The sequence below is a fragment of the Mauremys reevesii genome, linkage group 2, assembly GCF_016161935.1.
Source record: "Mauremys reevesii isolate NIE-2019 linkage group 2, ASM1616193v1, whole genome shotgun sequence".
Lineage (NCBI taxonomy): Eukaryota > Metazoa > Chordata > Testudines > Geoemydidae > Mauremys > Mauremys reevesii.
This window is the reverse complement of record NC_052624.1, coordinates 140901095-140923111: the sequence shown is the minus strand read 5'-3', so window position 1 is coordinate 140923111 and position 22017 is coordinate 140901095. Positions and strand designations below refer to the sequence as shown.

Sequence of the window (22017 nt, the reverse complement as noted above, 5' to 3'; positions counted from 1 at the left end):
TTACCTTGTACAATGGCATTAATACTTCTGTCTCTCTACTATAAGTGCCTTGCATGATGCATCCTAGGATTCTGTTTGCCTCTTTCCCAAATGCATCACATTGGTGGCGCATAGTCATTCTCTGATTGACCATACACCCAAGTCTCTCTTGCCTTCTCTGTCACTTCTACTTGATGAGCTCCCAGCTTGTAGCAGAAATTCTTATTATTAGACCCTATGTGCATGATCTCCCACTTTGTACTATTGAATTTAATCCCATTTCTGTTACTCTAGCCTTCAGAGGGACAAGGTGGGTGAGGTAATATATTTTATTGGACTAACATCTGTTGCAGAGAGAGACAAGCTTTCGAGCTTACACAGAATTCTTATTCAGGTCTGGGAAACTAATTCAAGTATCATTATTAAAAACAAGGTTTGAACACATTTTTTAGCATAAGTTGTTAACACATATTTCATATTGTGTTTAACTGACACTTTGAGTATGTTTCCCAGACCTGAAGAAGAGCTCTGTGTAAACTTGAAAGCTTCTCTCTCTCACCAACAGAAGTTGGTCCAATAAAAGATACTGCCTCACCCACCTTGTCTCTCTAATATCCTGGGTCCAACAAGGCTACAGCTCATTTAGCTCTTCCTCCATAGTATTCCAATCCTCCTTTGTATTGATGATGCTCCAAACTTTGTAAATTTCATTAGCACGCTACTATTTTTTATGTCAAGATCACTAATCAAATTATTGAAAGATTGGTCCCAAGACCGATCCCTGAAGTACTCCATTAGCAACCTTCCTCCCACCCAATAATTCAGCTTTCAGCACAATCTATTTCCTTTTCCCCTTAAACCAGTTCTTTATCCGCTTTACAATGCCTGTACTGATAACCATCTTGTCTAATTTAACTAATAATTTCCTATGTGGTATTGTGTCAGATACTTTACTGAAGTCCAAGTGTATTAGATCCCCTGCACTTCTCCTTCTAACAAATCAGTTATTTTTTTCAAGGAAGGTGATCAGGTTAGTTTGGCATGGTCTACCTTTACCACTTACCTTCAGGAAGTTAATTATTCTTTCCTTCATAATTTATCTTAAAGCCTTGAATATTATTGAGGTCAGACCAGGAGGTCTGTAATTGCCCAGATCATTTCCCACCCCCCATTCTTAACTACAAATATGACATTAGCACTTCTCCAGTCATATGGTTCTACCCCAAAATAGATAGATAGATTTATTAAAAATCCTTGCCATTGGACTAGCAACCTCATGAAATGACAGGGTTCATGATTCTAAGGAATGGTAGGAGGGAAAACAGCACAATAAAGACAATGGATTTTAAGGCGGCAGACTTCAGCAAACTGAGGGAGTTAGTAGGTAAAATCCCATGAGAAGCAAGTCTAAGAGGAAAAAAAATTGAAGACAATTGGCAGTTTTTCAAAGAGACATTATTAAGGGCACAAGAGCAAACTTTCCCACTGCGTGGGAAAGATAGAAAGTATGGCAAAAGACAACCCTGGCTTAACCAGGAGATCTTCAATTGTCTAAAATTCAAAAAGAGTCCTACAAAAAGTGGAAATTTGGTCAAATTACAAAGGATAAATATAAACAACACAAGTATGTAGGGACAGAATTAGAAAAGCCACAGCACAAAACAAGATCAAACTAGCTGGGAACATAAAAGGAAACCAGAAAATATCCTACAAATACATTAGAAGCAAAAGGAAGACCAAGGACAGAGTAGGTCCGTTACTCAATGAGGGGAAAGACAATAATAGAAAATGTGGAAATGGCAGAGGTGCTTAATGACTTCTTTGTTTTGGTTTTCACCAAGTAGATTGGTGGCGATGGGACATCTAAAATAGTGAATGCCAGTGAAATTGAGATAGGAGCAGAGTCTAAAGTAGAGAAAGAACAAGTTGAAAATCATTTAGACAATTTAGATGTCTTCAGATCACCAGGGCCTGATGAAATTCATCCTAGAAAATGCAAGGAGCTGATTAAGGAGATATCTGAGCTGTTAGCGATTATCTTTGAAAAGTCATGGAAGACAGAAGACATTCCAGAAGACTGGAAAAGGGCAAGTATAGTGCCTCTCTATAAAAAGGGAAATAAGGACAACCTGGGGAATTACAGACCAGACAGCTTATCTTCGGTACCTGGAAAGATAATGGAGCAAATAATTAAGCAATCAATCTGCAAACAAACCTAGAAAATAATAAGGTGTTAAATAACAGTCAGCATGGATTTGCCAAGAACAAAGCATTTCAAACCAACCTGATAGCTTTCTTTGACAGGGTTACAAGCCTTGTGGACAGGGGTAGATGTGGTATATCTTAACTTTAATAAGGCTTTTGATACTGCCTCACATGACCTTCTCATAAACAAACTAGGGAAATACAGCCTAGATGGCGCTACTATAAAGTGGGTGCATAACTGGTTGGAAAACCATTTCCAGAAAGTAGTTATTGGTTCACAATCATGCTGGAAGGGCAGAACAAGTGGGGTCACGCAGGGATCGGTTTGGGGTCTGGTTCTTTTCAATATCTTTATCAATGATTTAGATAATGGAGAGTACACTTATAAAGTTTGTGGATGACACCAAACTGGGAGGGGTTGCAAGTGCTTTGGAGGATAGGATTAAAATTCAAAATGATCTGGACAAGCTGGAGAAATGGTCCGAAGTAAATAGGATGAAATTCAATAAGGACACATGCAAAATACTCCACTTAGGAAGGAACAATCAGTTGCATACATACAAAATAGGAAATGACTGACTAGGATGGAGTACTGTGGAAAGGGCTCTGGAGGTCAGAGTGGATCACAAGCTAAATATGAGTCAACAGCATAACACTGCTGCAAAAAAAAAAGCGAACATCTTTCTGGGATGTATTAGCAGGAGTATTGTAAGCAAGACATGAGAAGTAATTCTTCCGCTCTACTCCACTCTGATTAGGCCTCAACTGGAGTATTGTGTCCAGTTCTGGGCACCACATTTCAGGAAAGATGTGGACAAATTGGAGAAAGTCCAGAGAAGAGAAACAAAAATGATTAATGGTCTAGAGAACATGACCTATGAGGGAAGATTGAAAAAATTGTGTTTGTTTAGTTTGGAGAAGAGAAGACTGAGAAGGGACATGATAACAGTTTTCAAGTACATAAAAGGTTGCTACAAAGAGGAGGGAGAAGAGTTGTTCTTCTTAACCTCTGACCATAGGACAAGAAGCAAGGGCTTAAATTGAAGCAAGGGCGGTTTAGGTTGGACATTAGGAAAAAACGTCCTAACTGTCAAAGTTGTTAAGCACTGGAATAAATTGCCTAGGGAAGTGGTGGAATCTCCATCATTGGGGATTTTTAAGAGCAAGTTTGACAAACACCTGTCAGGGATGCTCTACATAATACTTAGTCCTGCCTTGAGTGCAGGGGACTGGATAAGATGACCTCTCGAGGTCTCTTCAAGTCCTATGATTCTATGATTCCTATGTACCAGTTCTTTCAATATTCTGGGATGGTCCATGCCTCCTGATTTGAGTGCATTACATTTTTCTTCCACCTCAGATTGGTAACATCCATTTCTAGATGCTCATTTCCATTTGCTGTACTGCCTTCATGCACATGTTCCATATTATCATCCTTATTGAAAACCAATGGAAAATATTCATTTAGGTTTGGGTCCATACCTAGATTCTCTCATCTGTTTCCCAGCCACACTGCATAGTAGCCCAACCTCATCCTTCCTTATTCTCTTTTTATAGATATAACTCATACCTCTATTTTTTTTAATTTCCTAGGCAAGAGCTAATCTAGCTTGGCTTTTAGCAATTCTAACTTTATTCCTACATGTTCTAACCTCCATGAAGTAGCATTTCTGGTGATTATTCATCCAGCAAAATCTGGAGCCTACAAATGTTATACCCCTTGTTTGAAATACAGTATTTTGTACAGTTGCTTTGAAGAAATTCCAGGCCTCCTCCACATTTCATCCTTGAATTCTTCAGTGCAGCTGACTTCTTTAACTAATTTTCCAAAGTCTGCTCTTTTTGAAATAAAAAAAAGCATAGTTGACAGCCTGGTTTTGATTATCCTTCCATTTAATTTAAACTGAATCAACTCACCACCATTTGATTCAAGGTTATTTCCTATGACCATCTCTTCTATGATGCCTTCACTACTTACCATAAACAAGTCTAAAATTACATCACTTCTTGTTTGTTCAATGACAATTTGATAAAGAAAACTGTCATCACATTGAGGAATAACTAGTATTAGTAGCATTTATTCTCCAATCTATATCTGGGAAGTTAGTCTTCCCTTATGAGACAATTTCCAAAAGTGTTCATCATTCTAATAATATTAGAGACCTCTGTCCATATGCAGGTCTGACCATGGGGATCTATAGCTGTCCCCTAACACTATCCCAACAGAACCTTTTTATAATACTTCCCCAAAGTGATTTTGACCCAAATAGAGATTCTGTTTTGTCCATATTATCACTTTTTATTTCTTTACAATTTACTACTTTATTGATGTTCGACACTACCCCACCACCTTTACCTTTATTTCTCTCTCTCCTAAACAGCACCTACCCTTCAATACCTGTATTCCAGGCACGAATGCTATTCCACCATGTTTCTGTAATCCCTATAATACATGGGATTATTCAGGATGAAAGTCACTCTATACATGTACAAAATTATTGTTAATATTATGCCTGCAGTCTAACAATGACAGCCAAGTGTTTAAATGACAATTCCTAGTGTGAATAAAGGAGTAGACAGTTCATCAAAGAATGGAAATACATCTCACGTGTACAAGCTGTGGATAAACTTTGCAGCTGAGCTTGTGACTATTGTCTTTGTATGAAAAAGCAGTTCAAAGGATGAACAGACAAAGAATGGGGAAAAAAACAGTGAAAGTGTATTGCTCTAAGGGTTTCTGTCTCCTTTTGAGAACTGAATGATGTGCTGACTTGTGGGGGAACCACATGTACAGATTCCATGACTTGACTAGAGTAATTTTGTTTTACTGTATGGTAAGTGGCAATTTATGAGTCTTGTGCAAGTGGGACATTGCAGGGGGAAAAAATCATGAAATCATATTGATGACTAAAAATGTTTTCACACCAGTTCTTTCTTAACATCGAAATTATATTATGATTAATTAGCATCCATATTATGTAAAGTGGCATCTATTCATACAGGGCCAGTATAAATATTTTTGTTCACTGTGCAATTTAATCAGAAGACTATGTAGTGATGTGCGTGCTCAATGTACAATGTCTGTCACTGAAAAATAATTTTTTGAACAACAACAAAAAAAGATATTTCTATAATGTAAAGCAGTCATGAAGTAAAACACACTCAGCTACTTATAAATGATTTTTTCCAGGTGATCTTTGAGAGCAGAAAACTTCTCAATAATTGTCTTGTTGAAATCTGCTATCTCTTGGATCATCTGTTTCTCCACTGACAGCATCACTAGTGTATTCAGATTGGAAGGAGGTTTCAAGTGGAGTTCTACAGGGATCTGTTCTGGGTCGGGTGTTATTTAAAATCTTTATTAATGACCTGGATGTAGGAAGAGAGAGCATACTGATTAGATTTGCAGATGGCACAAAGCTAGGGTGTGTGCGTGGGGGCGGGGTTGCCAACACTTTAGAGGATAGAACTAAATTTCAAGGGGATCTTGATAAATTGGAGAACTAGGCCCTAGATAACAAAATGAAATTCAACAAATTCAAATGTAAGGTGCTACACTTGGGGAAGAAAACACAAATGTGCAAATACAGAATGGGGGATAACTGCCGTGGCAACAGCACTGCTGGCAAAGATCTGAGAATTGTGGTGAATCACAACTTCAACATGAGTCAACAATTTCATGCGGTTGCAAAAAAAGGCAAATGCAATTTTGGGTTGCATTAACAGAGGCAAGTCATAGGAGGTAATAGTACCACTCTACTTGGTACTGGTTAGGCCTCAGCTAGAGTAATGTCTAATTTTGGCCAGTGCTCTATTAAAAGGATGCAGAGAAATTGGAAAGGATCCACAGGTGACTGACAAGACAATCAAAGGGATGGAATGCAAGCCATGTGAGCAAAGGCTGAAGGGACTGGGTATGTTTTGTTTGGAAAAGAGGAGATTAAGTAGAGACATGATAGTGGCCTTCAAATACTTGAAAGGCTGCCATAAGAAATATGGAGAAAAAGTGTTCTTTCTTGCCACAGAGGGCAGGACAAGAGGCAATGGGGTCAAACTGCAGCATAGCAGATTTAGAATAAATCTCAGGAAAAAAAACTTCCTAATTGTAAAAAAAAAAACAACAACAACAGTAGGACAGTGGCACAGACTGCCTAGGGAAGTCATGGAATCTCCTACACTGGAAGTTTTCAGAAAGAGTCTGTATAGCCATCTGTCTTGGATAGTTTAGACATAACAAATTCTGCATCTTGGTGGGGGATGGCTAAATGACACTCACAGTCCCTTCTAACTGTATGGTCTTATGATTAATGCTAAGATTTTGTCACGTATATTTTTAGGAAAAGTCATGGAGAGGTCACAGGCAATAAAGAAAAACTCAAGGAAACCCATGACCAGTCCCTCACTTTCATTAAAAATATCCCTGAGAAAATGAGGAGGGAGGTGGGTTCAGCCCTCACCGCTGCTGTGGCTCTGGGGTCTCCTGCCGCAGTGATGAGTGGGAGCTCCGGGTTCCCACCCCTCATGGAGGCTAAGCAGCTCAGGACGGGGGACCTCTATGGTGGCTGGGAACACCAGGCCCCTCCCCCATAGCAGGAGGGAGCTCCAGGGCGTCCTCCACCTCCTGTGGGAGCTGGGCTGTTGCGGGTTCCCCTCACACACACCCCTTGGCTGGGCAGCTGCAGAGGGTCCCCCCGCCACCCACTATGGCTGGGCAGCTGCAGGTCCCCCACCCCTGGGGCTGGGAAGCTGTGGGGGGTCCCCTGCCATCCGTCATTTTGCAATAACTTTGCACTCACCAGATGTTTTGTGAATACAAAGCTTTCATATACATGAACAATTATATCGTCACAGATATCTTGTGCCTCTTGCTTCATTGTCTTCATTTAAGTTCTACATCTGGGAAACTCAGACTTGTTGACATAGGCCCTGACTCCTTGGGTGATCCAGGACTAGAACACTGACGGGGAAAAAATAGTGGGTGCTGATCACCCACCAGCAGCCAGCTCCTTCCACTCCCCCCAGTGCTTCCCACCTGCTAGCAGCGCCGCTGATTAGTGCCTCCCCCTCCCTTCTAGCACCTCTCACCACCATGATAAGATGTTCCTCAGTGTTCAGGAAGTACTGGGGCAAGGGGGATGAGGAGCAAGGATGGGGCAAGCTCAGGGGAGGGAAGAGGTGGGGCGGGGTTGGGGCAGGGTGGACAAGGTGAGACGAGGGTGGGGCTTAGGGGATGGGGTGGACTGGGGGCGGGGCCTGAGGCAGAGATTAGAAAGTTGGCGCCGCTGCTTGTTGAGCAACTTGACATCCTGGATCCTCAATGGATTCCCATGTTTTGTTGATACTGCTCACAAACTCAGCAGTAACTCTCTCAATGTTCTGTTTTTGCAGCTGGCTGTACAGCACATTCTATTGTGGCGGGAGGGAAGGAACTCCCTGATTTCCAGCATTCTAACAAATCCCCATAACAACTGAATCACAATGGACTCAAAATCATCAAAAAGTTTGATTGTCTTAAAATATTCAAGAAGATTCTCTTCACACTGAGAGATGACATTAAGTGGCTAAATAATAAAGTTCCATCACATTGCAACCCCTTTCTGAAGCCTTCTAGCCACTGGCATCTGGATCTTCAGTCCTTTTTGGAGAGTGTGTAAAGAAGGCTTCAAAGCCAAAGAAAATTCTCCCTTGCAATATTTTACTTATTTTTTGCTCCATGTTTAGGTTTAGTTAGTGGGCATAACAATAAACAATGTACATTTGGGTTTCTGTCCCTTACCTTCCTTTGGATCCTGCCAAACTCTTCAAATATTGCACTGGCAGCATCATGTCTTTGAGCAATCAATTTCTGTTTGTCACAGTGCTCAAAGAAAATTGATCAAGAAAAGCTGTAGCATTTGATTCTGCACAGGATTTTTTAAATGTATAAAACCATAAAACCTTTCAAAAACTTTACCCTTCTCAATCAGTAAACCAGTACTGTTGATCAGCAGCTTGTTTAGCCACATATTAGGTTCTTCTCAACTGCTGGATAATGAACTCTTTAATCATGTGCAGCATGCATTCAAGCAGCTCGTTCTGCATAGTTTTTGAAAAACTCTTAAACACTTGTAGTTTTCACATTTCACATTCCCTGTCTATACTGGATAGAAAATCTGCTAAACCTCAAAACACTCCTAAATTCAAAGATGATTCTGTTTCATTATGGTCAAATGATGTCAATTCAAAAGCATACACAAACAATTAATTTTGACAGAATATACTGGTTCCTGTCAACTTTCTTGTTATGTTTTCTTATTCCTACATGATAGATTTCATAGACATGTAGAGCAGGAAAGGACCTCAAGAAGTCATCCAGTCCAGCCTCCTATGTTGTGACAGGACCAAGCAAACCTAGACCATCTCTGACAGGTGTTTGTCCAACCATTTTTAAAAAAAACTTCTAATGATGGGGATTCTACAACCTCCCTGGGAAGCCTGTTCCAAAGCTTAACTATCCTTACAGTTAGAAATTGTTTCCTCAAATCTAACCTAAATATCCTTTACTGCAAACTAAGCTGATTGCTTCTTGTCCTACCTTCAGTGGCCATGGAGAACAATTGATCACTATCCTCTTTGTAACAGCCCTTAACATAGTTGAAGATTGTCATCAGGACCCCCCTTCAAGACTACTCTTCATTTGTCAAGACTAAACATGCCCATTTTTTTAACCTTTCCTCCTCAGGTTTTCTAGACCTTTTATCATTTTTGTTGTTCTCTTCTGGATTCTCTCTAATTTGCCCACATCTTTCTTAAAATGTGGTGCCCAGAACTGGACACAATACTCCAGCTGAATCCTCACCAGATCCTAGTAGAACGGGAAAATTACCTCTCATGTCTTACATACGACACTCCTGTTAATACCCCAGAATGATGATAGTCTTTTTTGCTGCTACATCACATTGTTGACATATATTCAATGTTTAATTCATTAAAACGTCCAGATCCTTTTTAGCAGTACTACCACCTAGCCAGTTATTGACCTTTTTGTAGTTGTATATTTGATTCTTCCTTCCTAGGTGAAGTAATTAAAACTCATCTTAACTGAATTTCATCTTTTTTACTTCAGACCAATTCTCCAATTTGTCAAGGTCATTCTGAATTCTAATACTGTCCTCTAAAGTGCTTGCAACCCCTCCCAGTGAGGTGTCATCTGCACATTTTGTAAATATACTCTTCACAACATTATTCAAGTTATTAATGAAAAAAATGACTAGAACCGGACCCAGGACTGGCCCCCGTGAGACACCACTAGATACTCCCAGTTTCAAAGCATACCATTGAGAACAATTCTTTGAGTACAGTCTTTCAACCAGTTGTGCATCCACTTTATAGTAATTTAATCTAGACCACATTTCCCTAAATTCCTCATGAGAATATAATCTGGGTCTTTGCCAGAATTGTTAATGAAATCAAGATGTATCACATCTACTGCTTCATTCCTATACACCAGGCCAGTAACCTTACCAAAAAATGGAAACTAGTTGGTTTGGCATGATTTGTTCTTGAGAAATCCATGCTCGCTATTCCTTATAGCACTACTATTTTCCAGATACTTACAAATTGATTGTTTAATAATTTGTTCCAATATTTTTTTCCAGGTATTGATGTTAGGCTGACTTATCAATAATTCCCTGGGTCCTCTTTCTTCCTTTTTTTAATGATAGGTATTACATTTGCTCTTCTCTAATATTTTGTGACCTCGCTCATCTTCCATGAGTTCTCAAAGATAATTGCTAATGGTTCTGAGATTTCTTAAGCTAGTTCCTTCAATTCCTTAGGATGAATTTCATCAGGCTCTTCTGACTTTGAATATATGTAACATAAATTCTCTCCAAGGTGCACGGCCATGCAGCAGCCTATTAAGCGCTGTGCAGGCACCCAGGGCTGCAGTGGGGAGAGAGACCTCTCCTCCAGCCCCAGATCTACTGTGGCATGGAGAGGTGCCCCTCCCCTGGTCCCAACTGCAATCCAGCCCTAGAACTGCCGAGGACGGGGGTGGAGGGAGAGAGGGGGAGGAGAGGCACCGCTCCCCCAGCCACAACACAGGCCTGGCCCAGACCTGCCATTGCCGGGGAGAGAGGTGCCCCTCTCCCGGCCCCAGTGCAGCCCTGGCCCCTGACATGACAGGGGAGAGGCGCCTATCCCCCCCGCCCCCAGTCCTGGTGCTGTTGCAGGGAGATAGAGTTGGGTGGATTCCTCTCTCCCCATTTTAGCCCCAGGCAGCCTGCATCCCAGAGCCCTGCGCCTCCATCCTCAGCCTCATCCCAGAGCCCACACCCCAGCCAGAGCCCTCACCACCACCCCCGCAACTCTACCCCAGCCCAGCCCTTGAGCACCTCATCCTTGGCCTCACCCCAGAGCCTGCACCCTGAGCTGGAGTCCTCATCCCCCCTGCACCCCAGCCCTGAGCCCCCTCCCACATTCTGAACCCCTTGGCCCCACCCCATCACATGCATTTTGTTATGTGCACCAATATGGAGGTGATGTGTGACACACATATAATCACCTCCGTATTGGTGCACATAACAAAATTCATTCTGCATATGTCTGGGAAACATTAGAGGGAACACTGTATCTAACATATCTACATAGTTTTTAACCTGTTTTATTTTCCTCCCTACTTTGGCTTCCATTTCATCCTCCTTGTTGTTAATATTAATTGTTTGAGTATGTGGTCACCATTAACCTTTTTAATGCTTCAGTGAATACTGAAGGAAAATAGATATTAAACACCTCACCTTTCTTGATGTCATCAGTTATTAGCTCTCCTCGGCTAAGTAGAGATCATACACATTCTATTATATTTCTCTTGCTCCTAATGTATTTTTAAAAAACTCTCTTCTTATTGCCTTTTTATGTCCCTTGCTATGTGTAACTAATTTTGTGCCTTAGCCTTTCTGATTTTTGTTCCTATCTTTTTTGTAATTCTTGGCAGTTTGTCCATGTTTCCACTTTTTTCTGTGATTCCTTTTTCATTTTCAGGTCATTAAAGAGCTCCTGATGGAGATGCATTGGCCTTTTACTAGTCCTCCTATCTTTTCTTCCCATCAGGATAATTTGCAGTTGTGCCTTTAATATTATGTCCTTGAGAAGCTGCCAGCTTTCCTAAACTCCTTTTTCCCTGAGGTTTTTTCCTGTTAGATTTTTGCCCTGCTCTGTTGCAGTATTTACACTTCTAGATATTGCCAGCTTTATTGAAATGTTGCCACTGTACCTGAGTCGGTCACAGCTGAGAATACTAGATTCAGGACAAACTGCTGAGAAATACCAAGCCAATAACAGAAGTATACTTCTGTCTCACCACGCTGGCTAACAAGAAGTCAGAGATGCAGTCTCCTTGGTCATCCCAGCACTTTTTTCATCACCCAGACCCTACACTTTATGATGAGTGGTTATTTAAAACCAGTTTCATCAAACAAAGGGTTCGTCTAATTTCAAGAGATCAGACATGTAGCCTGGCCAATATATAACTCAGATCTTACCCAATATTCATGCTGTTGACAATCTTTTAGTAGCTAATATCCAAAGGTTTATTTGGAAGAGAAAATAAAGAGGAGAGAGTTAAAATGGTCATGGAAAGCAAATACATAAACTCATTGCAAAGTTCTTGGATCAATATTCATAACTTTAGATACCAAAATGATACATGCGTAAAAACAGGATAATCATATTCAGCAAATAATAACTTTTCCATTGACACCTTACATGACATACAATGTACAAGATTTGTTTCAATTGTATAACAGTGGTAGCAAAAATTATATGCATAGTCATATTTTAATCGTATAATGTTACAAATGTCCAAGTGGCATTTACATGATCTGTGTTTCTTGATATTTTTGAAAAGATGTTTTAAATCATTCACTCCAAACAGAGAAAGAACAAAAAAAAAAAAATTCTAATCCCTCTGCCCTGTTGTTGTGTGTTACTTTCTGTTTTTTGAGGACTTGAGTTTTTTTGAACCAGGCATGATGTTTTTTTTTTTTTTTTTTTAGTTTCTTTCTCCTCATTAAACAGTAGTTTTGATAGTTTGAGACTGTAACTTCAACTGTATCCTTTGAAAGTGTCTTATTCATGATGCCTATCTAGATATTCTTAATAGAGAAGATACTAATAGAATAGAACAGTGGTTCTCAACCAGGGATACATGTACCCCTGGGGATACACAGAGGTATTCCAGGGGCTACATCAATTCATTTAGATATTTGCTTAGTCTTAAAACTAGCTACATAAAAAAGCTCTAGAGAAGTCACTACAAATTAAAATTTAATTCAATGACTTGTCTATACTGCTCTGTATACCATACACTGCAATGTAAATACAATATTTATATTCCAATTGATTTATTTTATAATTATATCTTAAACATGAGAAAATAAGAAAATTTTCATTAGTAGTGTGTTGTGACATTTTTGTATTTTTATGGCTCATTTTGTAAGCAAGTAGTTTTTAAGTGAGATGAAACTTAGGGGGTACTCAAGAGAAATCAGACTCCTGAAAGGTTGAGACCCACCAAATTATAAGACATGGAATTGTGTGTGTGTGTCTGTGTGTGTGTGTATTTACTAATTCTATTTTTGCAAGCTATTTGGAAGTAGGCACATAAAAAAATATCCCATGTACTACATCTGTTGGTAAACCCACCTACCATATTTGTGTTGTTTGTACAAATCAAATTTTCATATGTTTTTAATGCAGGCTTAGTGTAATCACATTGATGATATCGCTTTAAAAAGGTCACTCAAGCTCTATTTGTGGCTAATATGTATGTCTGACAGCTTTAAAGGAACCCACAAAAATAAACACAGAATTTAATACCAACATTCTTGCTTTCAGGAAATTGTTTTGTTTATCAACACTTAAAAAACAAACAAAATACCCCACACAAACATTTCCCTGCAGTGTTTGCAACCCAAACATTTCAGCATTTTGGTAGTGCAGGAGAACCAGAAAGTGAAATTTGTGAGCAATCATAAACTAAGATGAAACTGGCAAAAGCTAAGAGAATATACAAGAAGTCGAGAAGGGACTACACATTTGATCAAAAAATGATAGATTATTTTAAATTTTAAAAATCTTTCAGTGTCACTAAAACAGGAAAGAAAACTTTTAAACACAAGGAGAAAAAGATACTTGCCTCTTTAAAGTACACTCTGCTCTCCCCACTACAGTACAGAATGGTACATAGGTCTCCTTCCGGCATGGGACAACAGAGTCTTCTCCTGGCAGATATGGGATACAGAGGATACTCCCATTGATTTAAATGAGGTTTAATGTTTAATTTTATCATGGCTTTGTTGATAGAAATTATCAAAATTGTAAAAGAAAGAGCAATTTTCTTTCAAGGTTACTGGATGAAAAGTTGAGACACTGAATAGCTGAAAGATAAATTTACCACTCTGTCACAATGGTTTATTGGAAAATGTGTTTTTGCTTTGGGTGAGATCCTCATTAGGACACTTGTTAATAAATGAGATAGGTTCATGGGTGACAAATGATTTGTTATATGAAATACTTGTTCCGCATAGCAAACATCCTAACTATGCTTCACAGAGTTAAGAATTATCTTGTTCAAGATATAAGGTGGGCTTTAGTACATTAATTACAGAACTTTTTAGTCTAGGATCTGGCCTCAAGTTCAAGTTGCTGCTTTATGCAAAATGAGTCAAGAGCAAATTGATCAGTCCCAGAGTCTTTATGAAGTCCAAGTGTAACAGATTAATTATGCAACAGTTGATGTTTAATAGTCTCAAGTGACAGCTGTCAAAGAAATGACATATTGTGTGCACCTACATTTTAAAATAGAATTAAAGCTATACATCCTTTGAAAGCATAATTCTCTTATTTTTTCATGAGATCCAGTCACAGCCCAAGAATTGCTGGGAGTTTAAAATTATATGCATATGTGTGCTTATGTATGTACATCCAGGTACCCTAAGCAATGTTAAATTTATAAAATGATCCTGGCAGGAAAACTTGACTGGAGTGCTTGGAACTTGGCGAAAGCTCAGATCATACGGACGAACTCCATGGCTGCTCCAGGACTGGAGCATCTATGGGAAAAAATTAGCAGATGCTTAGCACCCACCGGCAGCCAAGCTGCCCCGTTCCCTCCTCCCCTCACTGCCTTCTGCCCCCCAGCAGTCCCACCCATCAACTCCTCCCCATCCTTCATAGCGCCTCCGCGCACCACGGATCAGCTGTTCTGCAGTGTGCAGGAGGCACTGGGAGGGAGAGGGAGGGAGTGGAAAGAGGTGGGGAAGAGGCAGGGTGGGAAGAATCAGTGTGGGGGCCTTGGGGGAAGTGATGGAGTGGGTGCAAAGCCTGGGGCAGGGTGGGGGTTGAGCAGCTCCTGGGTAGAGAGGAAGTCGGTGCTTATGGCTTAGATGTAAAATTAAACCTCTTAGATTCATTTCATGAACTTGGCTGATGTACAAAATAGTGAGCCATTTTCTCTGCTGGTGTACAGAGGCGTAGCTCCATGGACGTTAAGGGAGCTGTGTCCATTTATACTAGCTGGGGATCTAGCCCAATGTGTTGCGCGTGGAATATGACAATACACAGCAGCTCCTCAAGTCCCTCTGGCCAGATCCCTGGCACTCGGCCACTGCTCAAAGAAAAGATGGGAAAACAAGTGAACACATGCACTGCAGTAAGAGCACATTCACATTTATGCGAATGTGTTAAGACAAAATTGAAGTCTGCTAAACAGCTGGTAAATATGCTCTCTCTCTCTCCCCCCCCACAGAACAGAATCTAAATGTTCTTGAACCAGGGTTCATGAAAAAAGCCAAATATTATGATCTTGTGCACAAGGAAACAGAAAAAGATTCAGAATTTCCTAAAGTACTCTACATTCTTATCTCTCTCCTCCCCCCCCGCCACATATTTCCTTCCTACTTCTCCATCTGTTGGAAGAATCAATGAACCAGTGGTTAATTCAGGCAGTCCTGCCATTTGTAAAGTGTTCCTCATATAATAAGGGAGGAGAAATAATGCCATGTGAATTAGGTGACCAGACAACTAGCCTGAATAACAAATTCCAAATGCTTGAATTAAAGATCATCACAAACATTGCTCTAACATTACATTAGTTGAAGTATGCTTGCACACATATCTGTGTGACTAATACGTTCATAAAAGTTGTGATTTGTTCACCAAAAAACTTAGGAACAGGAAGGAAAGTGAAATTCAATTGATCAGGTTTGGGGTTTCCCCCCCCCCATAATGAATAAATCAGCTGGTTTTAGATGGGAATATCCTTCAGACTAGTAGATAGAGTTTTACAGTTATCACACGTGCCCAGGGGAAAGATTTGAAAAAGGTAGTTAAGTAGCTGTGTGGATGAGAAAGCATATATCAGTCAGGTTTAGTCACTAAATAAGAGCATCGGCCGTCAAGCCAGACTGTGAGAGAGAAAGCCTAAAGGGTGATTTCCATTAACCAAATTCTTATATATAAGCCCTCACAAAAGACAGATTCGTGAAAGCTTCCTGTCCTCATGCCAGTCCTTTTCAACCAAAGCAACATTTTAACTTGAACAAAGAGATCAAACTAGTAATACAGCACAGAAAGCATGTTGTTATTTATTTATTTGCATTATTAATTAAAAGTAGTGTTTAGAGGCTCCAACCAAAACTGTGGTCCCATGTACTAGGTACTGTACAAACAGAAAGACAGCCCCTGCCCGGAAGAGTGTTATAATCTAAATAGACAAAACAAAGGAGCGGAGGGGAAACAGAAGTGTGAGGAGCTGCAAGTGGCCTGTCCAAGGAAACACAGACAATCAGCAGCAGAGCTGGGAATGGAGCCTAAGTATTCTGGCTCCCAGTACAGTGCCCTAGGCATGCTGCCACTCAAAGCTAAGTCTGCAAAGCTATATCCATAGTGTACTGGACGCTTGATAGCGGTGCCCAGGATCAAATCTGGGACTTTTGGAACTTAATGCATGAGCCTCTACTGCATGAACAAAAAGACACGTCTCTGTTAGCCAAGGCTTGTAGCAGACTCACTGAACTCTAGCTGGCCTAGTTACCACTAAAGGGGGACAAAATGACACCAACCAGGCATGGGTTGTAATAGCAGCACTAGTATTTCATTACTCTAAGGAATTTTAGCTACTTTTAAAATATTTTTTAAAAGAGTTTGCTGTGTGATGCAGGTTCAGGATTGTCATTCAGCAGAATCCATCACAAAATGAGACTGTTCCATCATATTATTATTTTTTAAATACCACTTAGTTCCGGAAAAAAAAAAAAAGTTTGATCACACTCAAATGATTGACATTCTCCTTCTGACAGCACCTAGTAGTGGTCAGCGAATGCGCTATCCCCCTGCCTTTTATATAAGACAGGGAAAAATAATGCTTGTAGCATCCTTGCAGAAATAATGTGTTCAGATTTTTTCCTTGTTCTCACTAATACATCACGTCTGCCTCCTTTTCCTTTATCTATTTTATTAATTCATGTTATCAGTGTTTGTTCTTCTTGAAACAAAAGTTATTAAGTGGTTATTTTTCATGATCACTAGCACCAGGGCCTGTTCTCTGTGTTCTTCTATAACTTTTTCTTGGCTTTTAAATCTCCCAAGAGATTTAGAGGCCTAAACCAATCTTTTGGTATGTAATCACTCATTATTAAGGGTCACTGATTGTTGTATTCCTTCAATCCCATGTTGCTCAAAGGAACAATCCCTCATGCAGCGTGTTATTTACATCTTGCTTTAGGGGTTCTCCAATTCTTCCATACTGTGGGCCGTCTCACTGGACCATTCTGCTTTCCCATTAGCAATTATATAACATCCTTTTGGTAACTAAACCAATTGCTTACATGGAACAGTAATATTAGGAAAGTATTTTTGAGTTGTAGCTGATTTAGCAGAAACAAGGAACTAGAACTAGCAAGCAGGCAGCCAGCTCTGCCTAGATCACCAGCAAGCCTTCTACATACCACAGTTTGAGACCCTCTGATCTAATCTGTGCATTTAAAGGAATTTTCATTTGTCTCTGCAGGATGTCAGAGCTCACTATATGAGGTGCTCATAAGTATCTGAAATGAAAGACTTGCTCTTTTTGTACCGTATCAAGTTTTACTTTCAAATTACTTACAGATTATCTTTCCTTGAGTCATTTCCAGTTGTGCATTTTCCATCAGTTTATTCACACATCTCTGCCTGAATCTTTCTTCAAGCAATCCTGGCTGCTTTTCGAACTGCCTCTTGCAAAGAGCAATATATCCTTTTAACCCTTGGACACAGAATGAAAAGGGAGTGTGGCATGATAAAGTCAATAGTAATCTTTCTTGTTAGCGATTCAGTTTTCCTCAGGGCAACAGGGTAGTTAACCAAATTAAAAACACAAACAAAAAGGCCTAAACACCAGTCTATTATCACTTGTGATCTAACTTTTAAATAACTCTTAAATCAACCCCTGCACTAGAATGTAATGACATGGCTGAAACTCTCTGGGATGAAAGCTATTGAAGTGCTATTGTGGTTTTATCCATTAGACCTGCGAACCTGTCCACTGTCAAAGGCAAGATTAGAAGAATTAAAGTTATTTCACAAGAACTAGCAAAGCAAACACGATTTATATGCTTAGCTGACCCTGTGCTTCGTGGAATCTTCAAAAAGCCATAAGAGCTATAAAGAAAAAAGAACAAAGACAATAAACTGTATGAAATATATTTAGAGTACATTTCTCCTTCATTTTACTGAAATGATATAGAATATGTGTTTATTTAAAATACACAAAGAGAGTCTATGGAACATTTAGAAACAAAAGATCCTATGACTGAAGGAGGAACTTGCCCTAATCATACCGTCTCCAAATTCTCAAGCAGTTAGAGTAGGAGATAGTCTAGTGTGGTGTATGTAACTATGAAACTGGATTACCTTTGTGTTGTGTATATTGTGTCTTTTACACTTCTATAAATGAATTGTGAAGATCAGTGGCCATTTTTCCTCTCATATTTGCTCCAATCTCTGTAGAGGAGAAACACACTACCCTTTCTCATGAAGACTTTACCTTTTTCCTTTCTTGATTTATTACTAATTCTAAACAAGTCCTTCAGAGTGAGAATGTCTGTCTGATCTTTGTGTATGTACTACTGAAAACATCATGAATCCCAAGTTTTATTCCTGACTCTCTATGATCTTCTGCAGATCAGCTACTTTCTTTGTACCTCCATTTTCCTATCTGTAAAACGGGTGTAAAACTGTTACTCATAAGAGTAAGATTTAAATATAAGGCTTGTAAAATGATGTGAGACCCTCAAATAGAAGGTGCTACTATTGAAAGGGCAAACCCTTCTCCTCTGATCATATCAAAATGTTATGATGTTGCATTTTATGTAAAAAATAAGAGTTTGCCTCCATGTTGAGGAATCCAATGCCCACTAAACAGAAAGCAAGTAAACAAATAAAACTGCAAAGGAAAAGATTAAGAACAGTAAGGAAACATCTTTTTGCTCTGCATGCCTGAGTATACAAGTTGGGTATTGGAAAAATCTTTCTCTTGTGCCACACTCTTTTTTCACCAGGGTTTGCAGCTCATAGTCTTATAGCTGCTGCTGTAGCAGACAAGGTGTGCTTTTCCTTGTGTGCTGGTGAGGTGATGCAGAAGGTTAATGACTGGGGTTACAGTGTAGATGCCTCATGATTTTATTACAGTCTCATGGTATTTTCCTGAAAACCCCTTCAGGTTATTACTTGAGAATCTCATCTTTCCTTTAAACAATGTATGTTTCTATCCCTCACAGTTGTGGATAAAAGCTTGAAATCTTGAATCCTAAATGCTCCAACAGCACAAGCCAATTATAAAACAAACAAACAAAAAAACCTAAAATTGATTATTTTTAAAATCCCATGATTTTTTGGATCCTGACTCCTGCATTTTGAATGCTTTTGGCTGGCAATATGGGGGTTTGGAGAGGTGCAAGGAGTGGTCAAGTATTGGAGACGGGAGGCCTGGATTATACACATTGTGAGTGTCATACTATGTGCAGCCACAAACCTCTTTTAAAAGTAGGTCTCCATTAGGGAGAACATCAATAAGGTACTAATAAAACAGACTGGCTTCCATCTTTGCATCCAAAGACAAACACCTGTTCCTGGAATTTACAATATGGCATGGAGACATCTAGTGGCTAAAGAATACATCTACAAGTAAATATCATCACAGTGGGACCTTGCTGACCAGGTTCCTCAAACACATTTTTACATCCAATCATCTGTACCATGTACTTAGACAAATGTCTAGTTTTTGTCTATAGTAAATATGAGAAAAATGTCAATTAGTTTTAGGGTTCTATCCTGAAATTATATGCCCGTATCACACACTGTCATCTGTATCAACTGCTGTCTTACTCAATAAGGATTGCTTGCTTTGTCTCATTTGTCCAGGGGTTCTTCATCATTTCCTCTCTGTGCATGACTTTGTAAGAAAAGATCTTCTAATAGTCCTTTCTTCAGCCCACTTTCCATACATCATTCTCTTTCTCTTGGGGTTCTGTGGCCCACAAAAAAAAAGTCTCTCTAGGCTCTGGCGGATCTTCATTTTAGAACCACTAAGTTGTCAATATTTTGCTCTCAAAGAAGTGGACAGATTGTGTCATAACATTTTTCTGCATCCTGTAGCTGGTGAAATACAGTAACTGCTGTTACCGGACTGTGAGACCAATATCCTGCCAATCAGGTCACATAAGAAGACAAATGTCTGGTCAGCAGAGTTAGTCTCATTATATTTTTTGTCAGTAAACCTTTCTCTACAGACATTAGAGTCATTATAGTTAATGGGAAATAGTAGAATATAGATTTTTCCCCCTCATTATAATTGTTTATCTGTGACGGTCGAATATGGATGGAATCCCATAAAAATGATAGAATATTTGCAGTTTTAAAGGCTTTCTGGTTGTAAATCAATGTTAAGTTGAGGTATACGTCATATGTTTGACAACCACCACCAGGGACTATTTAACATCAACTGTTTCATAATTGATCCATTAAGCTTAGATTTCATGATGGCTCTTGGGAGGGGTATGCATTTATGCCTTTGCCATTCACTCACTCAAATTTTTTTCCTGTTGGGAATTTAGTGTGTTTTATTGTCTAGATAGCTGTTTGTAGTCAGTGAAAAGCTGAGCTGCCTAGGTTGGGATGCTGTCTTCTTTTCACTCCAATGTGTCTTTTGGCTAAGAAAAAAACACAGAAGAAGTGCATTAATTTTCTTTCAGAATGTGATCAGTAGTGGTTATGGACTGACCACCTGGGGGAAGATGTACTGAACTTTCAACATTGATATAAGCCCAGAACTTTTTCAAATTTGGATTGTCTCATCAGCTCACCCCCTTCCCCATTCCAAAGTATCTTCTACCACGTAAATGCCAGACTCCTTTCCACATGTTTACTGATTTTATGCGAGATCCATAGTGGGAACTTGATACAGATGGACCCAAACCAAAGCCCTCATCAAACACCTCAGAATTTTGGCAAAGTTTGGAGCCAGATCCAAATTTCATGTTTGAAACCTAAGTCTGGGTCTTAAAAGGCCTGGCAGCTTCTACAGGGCCAGATGCTCTCTTTGCAGCCTGGGTAGTGAATGTGGTACCAGTCGATTAAAGAAAAGAAATAAAATAGCGAGAGAGATGAGTGATCATAGAAATTATAATCTAATGATGCTTAACTCATCAACAGGGAAAAAATGCTAGGTGAGAAAATAATTAGCTATTAAAAATATAACAGCTATTCAGCGATAGCAGCAATGCAACATGACATTTGTAAGAGTACACATTATTCCTTTCTAATGTATTGGCATTTTTTTAACTAGTTAACGAAATAGTGTGAAGTAAAAACAAAGAAAATAAGAAAGTTTGTTTACACTTCAAGAAGGCTTCTGAGGAAATAACTCAATTGGAACTTATAAATAGACACATTTTCAAAGGCCAGAAAGGTCCATTATGATCTTCTAGTCTGATCTCCTGCATAACACAGCCCATAGAACTTCACTGTGTAATTCCTGCAGCAATACTGTAACTTTTTGGTACGGTAAAAATATATTTTAGAAAAATATCTAATTTTGAGTTAAAATCTTAAAATGATGGAAGAATGTACCACATCCCTACATGTGTTGTTCCAAAGGTTAATCTCTCCCCCACCCACCCCTCGCCATGCACACTGTTGTTTTAAAGTACCATATTTCTAGTATGCATTTTACTATCTTCAGCTTCCTGTCACTGGCTCATATGATGACTTTGTTAGCTGAATTGTGTCATTTGCAAACTTAATCAACAATAATTTATATTTTCATAAACATCATTGATAAAGATATTGAATAGCACTGGGCAGATCCCCATGGGACTCCACTAGAAACACCTAGCCTTGTCATATATTTTAAAAAAATGGTTCAGAGATAGTAAACTGCCAAATAAGGTGATTCTTACTTTTGTATTCATCAGCTAGATACAATGGTACTTGGTACTTTAGTGAAGCTCAGACAAACAGTATACCATATATACTTTTTCATGAGCCAATTTTTTTTAGTAAAAAATGGAAGCACCAGAGATGGGGGTCGGCTTATGAACAGGTATAGAGAGGGAGAGGTGGGACACAGCCCCTCCCCCCAACAGAGGGAGCAAGGAGAGGCAGCACAACCAGCAGAGGCAGAAGGGAAGAGGCGGGGCCAGAGTCTCTCCGCTTCTGGCCACTCTGCTCTCCCCCGAGCCTCCGAAGCAGTTGCAGCTCCGGGGCTGGCAGGCTGCAGCCGTGCTGCTCGGCCCCGCCCCCCCCAGAGCAGGCTGT

The 22017-nt window shown here is 39.6% G+C and overlaps 1 protein-coding gene and 1 long non-coding RNA gene across 3 annotated transcripts in view; one reads left to right on the top strand and one right to left on the bottom strand.

Annotated features, from left to right (window-relative positions):
- Positions 1–22017, top strand: part of CDH12 (cadherin 12) — a 693631-nt gene that overhangs the window by 144063 nt on the left and 527551 nt on the right. The gene's annotated exons all lie outside the window — the stretch shown is intronic.
- Positions 5300–7577, bottom strand: LOC120398201. 2 transcript variants are annotated; one of them, XR_005594243.1, is made up of 3 exons: positions 7270–7577; positions 6981–7141; positions 5300–5553 (listed from the first exon to the last, which is right to left on the bottom strand). It is a non-coding gene; the product is annotated as an uncharacterized LOC120398201 (long non-coding RNA). The 2 variants fall into 2 exon arrangements; XR_005594242.1 differs by having other exon boundaries at positions 6981–7577.